We start from the raw sequence: 15,104 nt of genomic DNA, 5'->3' as shown, positions 1-15,104 counted from the left end.
ACAGAGCCAGCTGAGAAAGGGAAGCTGACCCCATTGACCTCTGATGAAGAGGTGGACAGACTCAAGGTCACAGAGTAAAAGGTAAATGGACTGCAGGTATATAGTGTTTTCTACCTTAACTGACAAAGTGCTTTACAATTTTGCCTCTCATTCACCCATTCACACACACACACACACGCACAGACAGATGTAAGGTGCTGGCCTGCTCATCAGCAGCAACTCAGGATTCAGCCCAAAGACACTTTGACATGTGGACACGGGAACCTGGGGATTGAACCTCCAACCCATTAATGGGCGATCCGCTCCACCTCCTGGGCCCAGAGGAAAGGATAACAACGGTGAATGAACGGTTCAGCAGCTCCGTACTACTTGGCGTATTCAATACACCCTTTTCACAGCTGACATTTCGGCTTGTCGTAGCAGGAAAAGCACAGGTGTAAGCGAGAACATTGAAAATGACTGAATTCCATTTAAGTGAGCTATTTCCAGGGTTCTGGTATTCATGCTGCTCGCTGTCACTGTTCACTGGGACTTTTGATGAAACTGAACCACTGTTTCCTGCTATGACTGTAGTCAAATGTCTATCCAGGTTTGAAGAGCAGGTCAGCACAATAAGTTTGTCCCATTTCTCTTTACTATCAGCTGCAGCCAATTCTGCCCAGTCTCCTGATTCTCACAATATGCAGACATCAGGGTTTCATGTTATCTGATATTCAAGACCATGCTAACAAAACAGATACAACTTCCTCTGTGTTGACTGATGAGCCTTGGGCAAAAAAATCCAGTGACTTTAAATGAGACCGGTACATGACTTCATGCTATAAGCCAAGAATAAAGAACTATGGATGTTTAAATACTCCAGCAGTGAATAGTGGATATAATGCAGAGCTCCTGTTGAGGACCTTTAATCAGGGGTTGGCTTAAAGCAGAAGGGGGCTGGTGACATGTGAGTAATAAGACCACCTAGAGGAGCTGATTATGTTTGCCATTTGAGTTGACACCTGGCTCAGTGGGACACCTGTAGCTGTGAGAAAAATGAGGAACTCAGGCCAGCAGAGAGGCCAGTGCAAATCATGGACCTCTTAGCAGACAGGAGAGGCTGTGAAATGGCTGACTACACTTCCACTTCATCACATTTGATTGGGCTATTGAGACCCTATGTTCAAAGGTTCTGTAAATGAGAGTTTAAACAATAATATAGCAGCAAATTATATCTTCTGTGTAAAGATACAGTGGAAGTAATAAGGGGCTAGAATAGTGACATTAAATTTTGGCATTGATAATTTGGCAGGGAAAACTAAATCTGAACTGAAAAAGGAAATACTGGCATTGAGAATTTGTATTGGAAAAAGTTACTGGCACATAAAACAGTTTCCACTGAGAAACTAAAACACTGGCATTAAAAAACAAATACAATCTTACAATCTTATTATCTTATTTAATGTTGATATTTTTTACATTATGAAGCGCTTTCAGTGTCTATCATCAGATTTTTTTTTTTCATGTCTGTAAGTGAGTTTTTTTTCCGCTGCCATTGGTTTTCAGTTTAAACTCTCTGTCAGCGTTTTGGCGTCTGTGTCCTATTCAGGTGAAAGCACTCTTGCAGAATTTCCTCCACTGCAGAAACCACTTTTATCTTAAAAGGCCTCTGACAAAGAAATGGATGAGACTAGTGCACAGGCAAACTGACCGTGGGAAAACTGCTTCAAATCCCGGTCGGCATCCATAAAGTTTTTAAAGTTTTTAGTTGTCATTCATTTGTTCAACTGGTCTCTATGGATAAGTCCAAGGCTGAATTTCTTTCCCAATCCGACTGCGGCGCCAATACTGATAAGACTTTATGGAGAACCCAAGAGTTGCTGAGAGGCCACAGTTTGACTGGGTACCTGCGTTTCATCTCCTCCATGTGTAAACTTGGTGCTACATAAAGTTACATGTCTGTTTTCATTAGTGAAACAATAGCTTTGCTAACAATATTATGAATTTGTTTGGCAAATGATGCTATCGCTCGCTAGCTTACTGCTAGCATTGTTGTTGGTTATATCAGGACAATGGTAGCAGTGGTTGTGACTGGATTGTTTTTTGTTGGCTCTCGAAAACACAGAGTAACTTTATTCAGGTGAGCTTCTTGTTATGTCATTACATTAACGGGGTCTTTGTCATTATCATGTTCCAGAGACGACTGGAAAACAATGTTTCCAAAAATATACTTTCTATGTTTAAGGGCCTCTCTAAATTGGGTTAATTAAAGCTGGGAAAATATAGAGTTGAACTAAAGTATGCTTCCAGTGGTTCCTCTGTGGCTAAATCCCTCAATGGCAAAACAAATACAGCAATTTACCATATTTTTCACTCATTATCTCTGTTCCATCAACATCCACACTTGAGAATCCACACCAGTCATCCACTCAACCAAAGACGCAGCGCAAACCTTCAAGAACGTCAAAAAAGGTGTTTGCCCTTCCTCCAGTTTCAACACAAACAGATCTCCCACTGTTCTGTGTCATTGCATTGTTTTTCTTCTCTTAGAGCCTTGCTACTGTCAACTAACTGTATCCTGGTGCCTTTTTCTTTTGATTGCCTCTCATCATGACAGAGTGATTCAGATATCTGCAGGAGTGGTTGGCAGCCAATCAAAACTGGTGGATACTTTCACATTTTTAACATTATAGTGTCATATCATTCTGGGCCCAGAAATGTGACAGTGGACGCAGGCTTCCATTAGCTTGACACATTGGACAGTCTGATTAGCTGGAACTAACTGCTAACTACTTCAAAACTCTGCTTACCTGTCATTTGGTGAATAACCTCAGAGGTGAGGAGAACAAAATGCCCTGCAGCAAACCCACAAAGGGACCAGCAACTGTTTGTGCATTGACTGTGAAAGAAATATATCTCCAGCTGCTGGACTCGAGATAAGTCATCTCAGCTGGTGACACATTAAGGCACCTGTACAACCCCTCCAACAGGAGCTCTGGTTCTCCACCGTGCTCAGTAAGAGAAGGTCTTCCAGGACCTCTGCCCCCTGATGGTCCTGGTCCCACCTTCCACTGGACCTTAAAACTACTTTATCTCCTCACACTTCACCTCCTCACAAATGTTCTTATGTTTTTTTATTTTGATCATTTTAATTCAATAAAATTTTATTTGTATAGCACCAAATCAAAATATACATTATCCCAAGGCACTTTACAGGATAAGGTCGAGACCTTACTTTGTTATAGAGAAAAACCCAACAGTTCCCACAAAGAGCAAGCGCTTGGCGACAGGGGGGAGGAAAAACTGCCTTTTAACAGGAACAAACCTCAGACAGAACCGGGCTCAGGGTGGGCGGCCGTCTGCCTCGACCAGTTGGGTTTAGAGAGGAGAAAGAGGGGGTGGGGGAGGAGAGAGGAGAAAAGAGAGAGAGAGAGAAAAGAGAGACCAGGAACAGCTGCATAGGTAATAGTGTTATCAATAATAATGATAGATAACAGTGGTAAATAGTAATGATGAGTAGTGGTGGATCTGGATCCCGCTGCTCCAGAAACAGATACCTGCAGAATGAGGACAGAGAGAGGGAGAGAGAGGAGAAGCACAAACTGCAGGAGAGAAAAAAAATATAGAAAAAAAAAGTTAATGGCATAAAGTAGTCATGAGAGAGAGAGAGAGAGAGAGAGAGAGAGAGAGAGAGAGACCAATGCATTATAGGAATCCCCCAGCATAACTAAGGGATGGTTCAAGACAAACCCGAGCCAGCTCTAACTATAAGCTTTATCAAAGAGAACAGTTTTAAGCCTGATCTTAAAGATAGAGAGGGTGTCTGACTTTGGGAACCACAATTAGACCTGCGTTTAGAGAGTGAAGTGTTCTACTGGTCAAAAATGACACCAAGGTTTCTGAGTGTAGCACTGGAGGCCGAGGTGATGTCATCCAGAGTCAGTATATTATCACATAGTGTATCTCTGAGGTGTTTGGGGCCAAGTACAATAACTTCAGTTATTGCATAACAATGAAAATTTATCTGGTGCTTCCTAATAATATTTCCTTCCTAATAATAATTCAAACCATGTTTTGTTTAAATTGTCTGGTCTTTGAAAATAATATACAGTATATAGACCTGTTAAATATAAATCAGTGTACTCATAGTTTTCTAAGAAAGCAAAGTTTATCAAGAAATATTAGCTGACAGAGTAATTTAGGCAGGCAGGCAAAGTTTGCTTGACTGGCGGACAAACGTGTGCTAGAAACTAAGCTCTTCACTTAAAATATTTCTAGTATAGCAATAAGGTATACACGAGGCTAATTCAAGGTCATTAACTGTCTATTGTGTTCTTCTTCTTGTGTACTTTTATAGGTGATTTCAGGAACTTGTGTCTGCAGGCTGAGTCAGATTGCCTGTTCAGCAGGTCAAATGGAGCTTTGTCACTTTCCTGCTCTTGCACTTGTCAGTCCTTCAGTGTGAGCGCTCAAAAAGCAGAACTGTCAGGCAGGCAGAGCAAAATCAGGGCAGAAATTTGCTGCGTAATGTGAGATTTTCCCTGACGAAACAGCAGCCAGTCAGTGAAGACACCGAAAGATTATCCCTTATCTAAATAAAACTAACTGTAAAAAATTTCAATTTACGCCACATTTGGTTTAAAACACGTTAATTTTCTTTTGGTTTACAGTCATTACGTAGCTGCTGTCTCTTTACATCTGTGCTGTCACTCACTCTCATCTCTCACTCACGCCTCTTATCCTTTCATTCTCTCTCCCGCACTCTTTACAGCCTGTCTAACAATACCCACAACGCACTGCCACATAAAGGCTCACTGCCCATGGCGATGGGCAGAGCCAGCTGAACTCTGGAGGCATCATCTTTGTGTGAGTGTGAGAGAGAGAGTAAGAGAGTGAGAGGATGCAATGCTATCTTCTGCCAGTGTATTGCTCTTATCAAGAATTGTTCTACTGCACACACACACACACACACACACACACACACACACACACTCAGACGTACGACACACGCAGACAGCCATGCATGAAACATAGTTTGCATTAAATACTTGATGAGGTGTGTGAGGCTGTCAGGCGTCGTTCTGCAGCTCAGTGAGAATAGTTGTCGCATCCAATGAACAATTTTGTCTTGTATAATGTCTCCTGAGCCTCAATGTGGGGCCTCAGCCCTGAGAAACAAATTCTCATTAACCTGCTCATACAGTATACAGTACTGTATGTACACACATTAGGGCCTACCACAGTGTACAACAAACATCATTCAGATGGTTACCACTGTTAACAAAATGTGTTTGAACAACGTCTGGCTGCACAGCATGAGTTTCAGTCATTTAAATAGGGGACACTTACCCTTACCCCACAAGATAAGGGTAAGGGTAAGGGTTTTAGTTGGTATACAGTTAGTGAAGTCCCAAACCAACAATTTATGAGGACCAGGTTATACTCAAAAAGTAATTTTAAGTATTTGTTGTATGACCATGTCAGAAAGCAAAGGGGGTTCATAGCTGATTACCTGATCTGAATGGCCTCACTTGAAGCAGGGGTGAAAATACTTATGTCATACAAAGGGCAAAACTAATTTACATTTAATTATGGGGACAATGGGGCCAGCTTTCAGAGAGTCTCTGCTGGAAGACATTTAGTGATGCCACAAATAGATGTATAAAAAATGAAAAGAGAAAGAAATTTAATTAATTTAAAATTTAATTAGGGTTACGTCTGCATGGAGCAACGTGGGTATGAATGTTGGATTAACACATTCGGAAAGTTACAATAACCCCCACAAATCTGATGTTAGGAGTCTGTGGGCAGCTCTGATTAAGTATTCGAAGTCACTTACTACTGTCCCACCTGCTTACCCCCTCAGTGGCGCCCATTCATTCCTACTGAAAAAAATACATTTTAAATAAAAATAAATCAAATTAAAATGCATTTGTTGGGGACTATTTTTACTGGTGGATGAATACACATTCGGTGCACTAGTGACAATTAACTGCAGCAGGACAGTGAATGTGGGACTGACTCAGAATTAAATACAGTGTTCATGGTGATAAATGAACATGTCACCCAGTGAAAAAGTTTTGGTAGCAATAGAAAACTATGTCACAGAGGAACATGATCCATTACGCTCTGGCTGCACAGTCAGTCCTTGTTGGTGACTCAAGTCTGATAGTTTTGGTCTTTTATTGGGATTCATCACTAATAAGAAAAAGAAAGCAGGTCTTTACCATTTAAATATGAAGCCACTGGTACAATTGCATGAGTAAATTCCTGTATTATTTAAGTCATTGAATATTACATGAAATAATAAGATATTAATAACTAATAATAATGATGTTTTAGCATTGAGCTAACCCTGTACATAAACACACACTTAAGAGCTACAGAAATAGGCACATACACACACACACAAACACACACATGCACTCGTAGGGGCATGCACAGTCACTGTAGGTCTCTGGAGCTGCACCTTCAGGCCAGATTAGTTTGAGTGACTCAGAAGCAACTCTCCTGCTGTGTAATTGAACACTACTACTGTACGCTCTCTATTCACACACTCAAAGACACACACATACCGGCACACACACATGGTTGCTGGTTACAGTGTGAAATATTACATTGTGAAGAATTTTGGAAGAAAAAGATAAAGAAATTGTGAGAAAGAGAAGTGAAGAGGGAATATTAAAGTGAGAAGAAAACAGGAGAGAGGAGCAAACAAGAGCACAGAGAGATGTAAGGCAGAGGGGTAAGAAAGAGAGAATAAAGCAGGGGAGCCTTCTCTTTCCTTAAATACTCCTGCCGAGATGCTGCTCCGCTGATCAAACGGCGAGAGAAAAGAGGTGAGGGGGCGCGCGTAGGAGGAGGAGAGAGAAAGAAAGAGATATAGAGAGCAGAAGAAAGGGACAGGGAAGCTGCTGAACAGAGAGAATGAAAAGAAGGAAGGGAGTAAGAGGAATAGTGAGTGGTGGCAGCCGTCAAATTCAAATTGTAAGAGGTGCGACGGCACAGACAAAGATTTGACTTCTACAAGATATTAGTGCCCTCTCGGCTCTCCCAGCTGTCCATCTCCCTTTTTTTCATGTCAGGTTTTATTTCATCACAGAGAAGTCAGTCACATACCTGTAACAGCAGAAGAAACACTGACATAGGCCCACTGGCACTCTGCTGACGTCAGTGACAGTGACGACCGCCATCTTAGGGATCTACAGCAGCGAGAGAGAGAGGGAGACACTTTTTAAGAATGTTCCGTACCTGCTGGAAGCGTACTCACACTCGCTATATCTGTGTGTGTGTGTGTGTGTGTTGTTTGCTTGCATATGACAGTTCTTCAAAAAGCCTAATAGAGTCTGTACCCCAGTGGACTCAGTGTCAGCGTCCTAGAGCCTCCGCACACACACATTCATACACAGACTGGCCTGAAGTTCAGGCTTTAACTTAATCTGACAGTCAGAGCACACACTTGTCACACTCTGAAAGTAACATTAGGTGATATCACTGTGAAAACACACACACATACACATTTTCTAGTATTTTGTCATGAAAGCAGATTTTTGTCAAGCAGCAACAGGGCAAAGGAGAGAAAAACTTGCACAGGTGTAACTCAAACAGCTATTTTTGGTAACACTTACTATAGGTGTGCTAAACTTATCATTGCATTAATAAATGCATGACTCAGCATGGACTGCAGTTTTTGCTTTACTGCTGATCACACTCGTCACACAGTTAGCACAACAACCATCTATGTGGACTAAACTGTGACTCAGTTTTGGTTTGACACAAAAAGTGTTTGGTGACCAGATTAAAAATTCATGAACTCTTCTCTCACCGAAAGAGCTCACCAAATGTAGCTGCAGCCCGTTTTGTTCATGTTTACACTCTCTCACTTTTTTAAAAGACCGTAATTTTACATTATTGCTTCTCACGAGGTTGACACAAATAGAACAAAAGCACAATATAAGTTAAATAACTTTAAATTTAACCAGGACAATCCACTCTGTTTCAATACTGCTTTCCAGGGAGTGGTGCATATTATTAAAAACAAATGTAAAACAAAGAATAAAAAAGTTTATGTATAAATTAAACAGTATACTGGTGTCCAGATTTCACTTTACAGCTAGAAGCCTGTAGACTAACGTGTCCCCTTATAGACCTCGAGCTGGTTACGTTAAAAATTAAATATAAGGTAAGCGTTCACTAAGTGAAGATTTATGCATCACAACATTAAAACAAGTTGCACCACTCCGAGTAGTTCTTACGTAGTGATTAGTTGTTATTAAATATTTACACCCACTAAATGCCAAGTGTAGCTGTTGCACTGAACCAACTGCCATTTGATATAAATGCTGTTTAATAACGATGGGCTGGGAACTCAATTCAAGTGAGTGGGAAAGCGGTCTGTGGACAACTGGTGTGTGGACATCAAGACCTAGTCATAGATATTAACCTTGTTGCTAATTAACTTATATGAGAAGGGCGTCTTGTTTATATGGTTGGGTTCATTTTTTTTGGTTTTTCATTAAACTCTTCCTGAACTCTCAGAATATTTAATGTCAAATTGCTGCCTTTGAGGTCTAGGGCCACTTTATACCACAACCTTAAGACTCCTTTCTTGCTTGCTGCTAACACAAAAACTGCTTAATTAAGTATAAATTTGAAACTGTAAGTTTAAGTTTAAGAGGTCACTAAATTGAACTAGAAATCAATGTGCTACATTTCTGCAGTGATTTAAATGTTGATTCTACCCCTTTTATTACATTTTTATATTGTACATTATTATATTGTTATTATTTATCTTTCTAAATATTTGTTATTGCAGTTTCTTGCAGCTTTCCTCATCTCTGCACTGCCACTTGCTGCTGTAACACTGTGAATTTCCCCACAGTGGGACTAATAAAGGCTATCTTATCTTATCTATGTCTTTGTTCATTTTTAAATGATCGTGTGTGTGTGTGTGTGTGTGTTGTTGCCTTACCTCCGAGCAGAGGAGCCGTAGTCTCTGAGGGCTGCTGTAATTGATGCACATATCCATATCAATCAGTACATAGTCAACTCAGACTTAAATCGGACTCAAGTCACAAATATGATGACTCTACACAACTAGTTACTTGTGTCCTTGTTTCTAGCCAATATGATGTGATGCTGAGAGCTCATTTAACCCAGTATGCTAATTAATGTATCAGTTACATATGTTTGTTAATTAGCTTAACTCAGATTTTCATGTGCCAAGTATGTAGTCAAAACATTACATTCTTTCATTAGCGTCTACCCTCATGAGTTCATAAGTCATGCATTTATTCATACATTAATTTATGCTGAGTCTGGCACTTATTAATGCATGAATTACAGATAAGTCACGTACACTTATATTGAAGTGTTAAATTACTTCACGGATCATTGTCATCAGAGGGTGGAAGGAGCAGCTGTCCTCTTTCAGTGAGATGTGTCTTTAAACGGTGGACGGGCTTTGAGGTCAGGACCATGAGCTTTAAGTGAGGAGATCATCACTTTAATACTGCAATGTACTACTCACTTATGTATTCATAATTCATAATTCAAGCAGCAGCGAGGTACAAAAGCCTTTGTTTAACCATTAGAGACATACCCCGCCGAGTAATTAGAAGTGGACTCCCGCCAACAACGCACAAAGCATGGGTTTAGACATTGTCTTAGAGCTAATCTGAAAGCTTTTCAGCTAAGAAACTGTTGTATCCATGCTACTATTTTACATCTATACAAGGTCATTCAGTTTGTGAAAACAGGACTGGAAAAAATAGAAATGTGTTTTGAATTATTGTGAATCAAAGAATTTCAACTTATTCTGATAATTGAAAAAAAAAAAATCATTATATGGTTGTAAAATTAATTTTCCAAGCATCCATCCATCCACTTCAGAGATTTATCCGGGTCAGAGCAGACCAGGCAACTTCCTCCCAGCTACTTCCTTTGAAAACTTCTTCCAACTTCTTCCAGATGCTCCCGTGGGATTCCTGGGTTCAGGGTTGACTTGTTGGCAGGAGAGTGAACACAGCTTTCTCTCTCTGGGGGTGACAGGAATGAAAGCTTATAGCGGTGACCCTGGCACCTAACACTCCTGCAGCCCCTCTCACAGGATACCTCAGGGAAAACTGGGATAAGCCTTCTCTAAATCCACAAAACACATTTACACAGGATTAACAAACTCCCTGGACTCCTCTGTTATCTGTGTGAGGAAAGAGTGTTGGTCCACTGCTCTGTGGTCAGAACAGATTCTGACTGAATCAGACCGAAGCCCCTTTTCAACTGGTCAAAAAACCTGCGAAGACCCGCTACCATCGGGGTTTTGTCTGCAGTGGAAAAGGGTACACTCACTATTCACACCCGGGTCAAATGACTCTGCAGTAGACACAGGTATTTATCATCTTCACCTCTCGGCATCGATTTAAACACACCAACCAGGTGAACCTGCTAATTTTTGCCTCTTTTCCTGCTGTAACGTCTTTCAGAGGACATGCACTGTAAACGGGCCTGTCACCTGCCCAGCACGATGCTGTTAAACCCGAGACACCGTGGCTTCACTGAGCTCGGGGATAAAAGAGGGAGCTGGAGCCCTGAAAGTTTTAAAAGCACATCAACACTGATCGAAGCATCTCACACAGAGGCTCCGACACTTTAACTGGCTTTTACCAGCTTGAATGGCAGCTAGCAGCTCACTCTTTCTCCACTGCGTCTGTGTGTGTGTGCTATGTAAGTGCACGTATTGACATCGCTCCTTACAGTTGTGTCTGTCCTCAGTCTGAAACAGAAAGGCAGACTCGACTGGCAGTGGAAAAGGGGTCAATCAGCTTTTATTAGCAGGTTTAGAAAACACGCTTATACCTGCTAACTTTGGTGGAAAAAGGGTATGAGCCTGAAAATCAACAGTTGAGTAGTCAATAGTAGTCTCCTTTACAGCTATGTATGCCTTTACCACGGAGGCTGAAGGTCAAATGTCCTTCAAAAGGAGAGTGTTTGGGTAGTTTGAAAGATGTTCACATGTTCATTCAGGGTCTCATCCAAATTTTGTAACTTTCCAAAAACAAAAATCCTCCCACCGATCTTCAACCAGTGCATACATTCAAATCGTAGGAACAACTGATGGCAGCGTCACATTTCACAGATGCTTATTGCTCAACAAATGCCATTAAATTTAGAAGTCCTCCAGGGCTTCTGAATGTTTATAAATTGGTCACAAATATGAGGTTTCTTTTGATTAGCGGAAAAAAAAGGCAATCCTTCAAAATAAACATGAGAGGAAATTATCTCCTGGTGTAAATTGCAGCTTGCATGTTGCGAATTTGCTGAAATGCTCCACACAGCCCCAGGGTGAGCACAGGTGTGAAAATGGACAGAGCTCCAGCTGGCTCTGTGTTGGCAGAGATGGAGAGGTGGTGTGCTTTCAGATACGGAAGGAGTGAGACTGAAATTTGGATCAAGTTCTGAACAATGGCTTGACAGATCTACTCAGTGTCACGGAGTTAACAGACAGACTTTTTCTGCACAAACCGCTTTATGTTATGGTGATTAAGCCTGAACAGGTAGCCACTCATAAACACTAGCTTTTCTGATGTGATGGGTAAATTGCTGAGCACCATTGTGCTTTTTGAAGATGTGTTAATCTTAAGCAGTGTGAAAATGTAATAGTTCTCCAGACCGCTTTCTGGAAACAGTGACCATCATCCATATCTGCCAGACCAACAATATTATCCACTAAACGTTGATGAAGTGTGGAAGTCTGCTTTATAACCATAGTCTCATGCCTACAGAGTTACTGATCACTGTAACCTCTCCATTCTGTCTCTAATGTGATTTTAAGGTAAGAAATGGGGGGTGAAATCCACAGTCCTTATACACTGCAGGTCATTTGTTCAATCTTCAGTCATCAGAGTTAAATCAAGTGGACAACTTCCACAATTTTTTTGGATAGAATTTCGTCATGTTAGTTTCTCTCCACTGCTCAGCAAGGACACATGTCTGGTGAAGTACAAAGAGTGAATTTCATCCTAACTTTTGAAAATACCCAACCGAACTCGGACTGATAAAGTCTTACATTAGGTTCACGATGCATCTTTATATGGAATGATGGGCTGTGTTATGAAGGGATCGCTTCATAGTCAGAATGGAGAGGAGGGGTGATTACAGTATCTTTCAATGTACATATGGGCATAAGAGTATGAGATAGACTTGAAAAATTCATAACCTATCCTTTAAAGCACAACAGCATGTCAGGATAAATCTCATCCTCCCCCGCGCCTTTCCACTTACCACAGGTGTAATTTCCTGCAGAGACAAGGAGACTTGTCATCCTTGATATTTCATATAAATCATTTATCTGTCTCAATTAACTCTATAGACTGTCCATGACAATCTCACCTCTCCTCAACCATATGAGAGAAAGAGAAACAGATAGATAGAAATAGTCAAAGTGCACTTTGTCATTCAGACCATACAACAATGAGTGCAGAGTTTGTTAACACCGCGACAGCAGTGCAGCTCAAGAAGAAATTGAACTTTGACATTGTTGTCTCAAATTTTAAACCTATCACAGTTCATGGCTAGCTACGTTTGTTTTAGCCATGACACACTGCAACTAAAGATAGCTAAGTTAAGCCAGAATGAGCAAATAACACTTTCATGGTGTTAGCGAACTTATATCTTCATTTTTCCTTATATGACACAACTTAGAGCATCATTGACAAAAGTGCTTTTTAAAGGAATAGTTAAGCAGTTTGAGAAACTAATTTGCTTTATTCATAAGAGTGAGGCAAGAAAGTACATAGCTGGAGTGAAGATGTGGTAAGCCTAGCTTAGCATAGACACTGGAAACAGGTAAACAGCTAGCCTGGCTCTGCACAGAGATTTAAAAAAATACACATGCCAACACTTCTAAAGTTTGGAAATTAATTAGAACAATATATCTGGTTAACCCATTAAAAATAAAAATGTAAAAACAGTAATGATAAATATCTATTATACTATTCACAGTGTGTAGCGCTGTGATAATTGCGCTGCATCTGGACGATCCTTGCTCCCACTCACCCCCACTGGATGTAGCCAGATGCTCTTTGGCCTAAGGAGTTGATAATAATTTTCTGTGCTGTTAACAAAATGCCAAAAGACATCATTAGCAAGCTCTGTTGTAACCACTACATGGATGAGAAAGAAGCTGGCAAGACGCTTCTGTACAAAATTTGTAAACTGTCTGTGCGATATAAGGAAAGGTAAGGTGTTCACAGGAGCAGCTCAAATACGACGGGCATATTGAAAGTTGTGCACTCTGTCAACTTACCTGTTTTCGTGACAGTTTTGTTGTGAGTGCCACCAGTGGGCGCAGATTCTTTTGTGCTCCTCTGAGCTAAAGGTGTTGAGAAAAGAGGCGGCAGCAATGCAGCGTACTGTCTCAGACAACCATCTGAAACTCAGGCTTGACATCACTGTCCTTTAAAGTGATGTTGAGTGGCTAATATGCCCTGGGCTCCTCTAGTGCAGTGTGTGGAAATCATGCGAAGGAAACCTACACTGTAGTCCTGGTCTTGGACAGTCCTGGCCCCCAGAGGTAATTAAGTAAGACCACAATTTCACATAAAATAAGTGTGCATCACCGCTCTCCTGATAAATCAAAGTGTCACCTTTCCACCAAGGGGTCTGTTCCCTCCCCGGCCAAGAAACTTGTCTTGCTGATCTTATGAGTGGAAGTTGGGCCAACTTCAAATATGCTGTTGGGCAGTGTTGCCATTGTGAAGAGCAGGTTAGAGCAGATTACTGAAGTCCCTCTACCATGGCAGATCTCAGTCCCTTTAGAGTCAGGTCCATGCTTGTAGTAGTGGGCCCATTCTGCTCACTCACTGGGCAGCTGTTTTTGGGGGTACGTGGTAAATATGTGGAAGGAACATTAGTTACCTACTTAATTCGGTTTGCATGAGTAGTTTGTAAAATTTGTTGTATCTGAAGTGAAGTTTCTTCTGGTATGTAAATATCCGCCCCTCAAATATCTGAGGTCATTGAAAAAATGCAGGGCCACAGCTCGGCACTCACTGATATTTACTCAGTCGTTTGTGCAGCACTTGTCGTAATTGTGAAGAACTGAAATGTTGCCAGTCTGATGTCAAGGTTTTGAAGGTGATGATTATTCACTGAACTCCATCAGTTTGTCTTATAATAGGGTCATGGAGGTGATAGCTGTGTTTTTGTTTTGCAGAAAGTAATCCAGTATAACAGAGGACAAGGTTCTGTGGTTCTTTGCTTGTTTTCTAGATGCCTCCAAAGTGTTTGACTGGATTAGTCGTTGACATTAGTTTTATAAGTTAATTGACAGGGGTGCACCCCTTTTCATCATCCATATATTGCTCTATTGGTACAGATCACATAAATCTTGTGTAGGGTGGGGTAGTATATTTTCTAAGATCGAATGGTGTGCAGAAAGGCAGCAGCCTGTTGCCTTTACTGTTCAATTTATATGTAGGCACTCTGAGTTGCAAAGCAAGTGAGTGAGGAATCTGTTGTTACATTGAGCAGATCACTATTACCCACCTGTTTAATGCAGGTAACATATGTATTATCTGCCCCTCAGTAAAGGCAGCTCATCAACTTCTTTCTGTTTGTGAATTTTGGTCATTTAAACAATAATATTTTCAGTGAAATGAGAAGTCATTGCATGTATTTTCCATTCCCTGGATATGCCCTCATTGGACCACTGCCTCCATTCAGACTGCATAATAGTAATTTCAAACATCTTGATTCGACTAACTTGGTAATGTGATTACCACCAGTCTATGTGATGACAACTGAACTAAGTGCCAGACTTAGGGTTAGGGTTAATACACTTCACAAGTTCAGACAATGCTCAACGTTTGCCATACACAAAAACTGCTCTGGGTAGACTTCAGGTAGCATATAACAATGGATTTTGTACACTGTTCATCTTGCCTTGCCGATGCAGCACTAAAGAGATAGTTGTGACCAACTATAGAGATACTTTTGAAGCCTTAATGAGAAAATCATCTTACAAATTTGTAGTGTTTATGTACATCTAAAAATCACATCATTCACTTCATCATTCATTTACAGCTATACTGAACCTTTCTGAGCCCTCTATGTAAGTTTTCAATGTG

This window comes from Trachinotus anak, unplaced genomic scaffold (genome assembly GCF_046630095.1).
Source record: "Trachinotus anak isolate AG129_WGS33_773 ecotype Australia unplaced genomic scaffold, CSIRO_AGI_Tana_v1 ptg000019l, whole genome shotgun sequence".
NCBI lineage: Eukaryota > Metazoa > Chordata > Actinopteri > Carangiformes > Carangidae > Trachinotus > Trachinotus anak.
Note: the sequence above shows the minus strand (reverse complement) of the source record.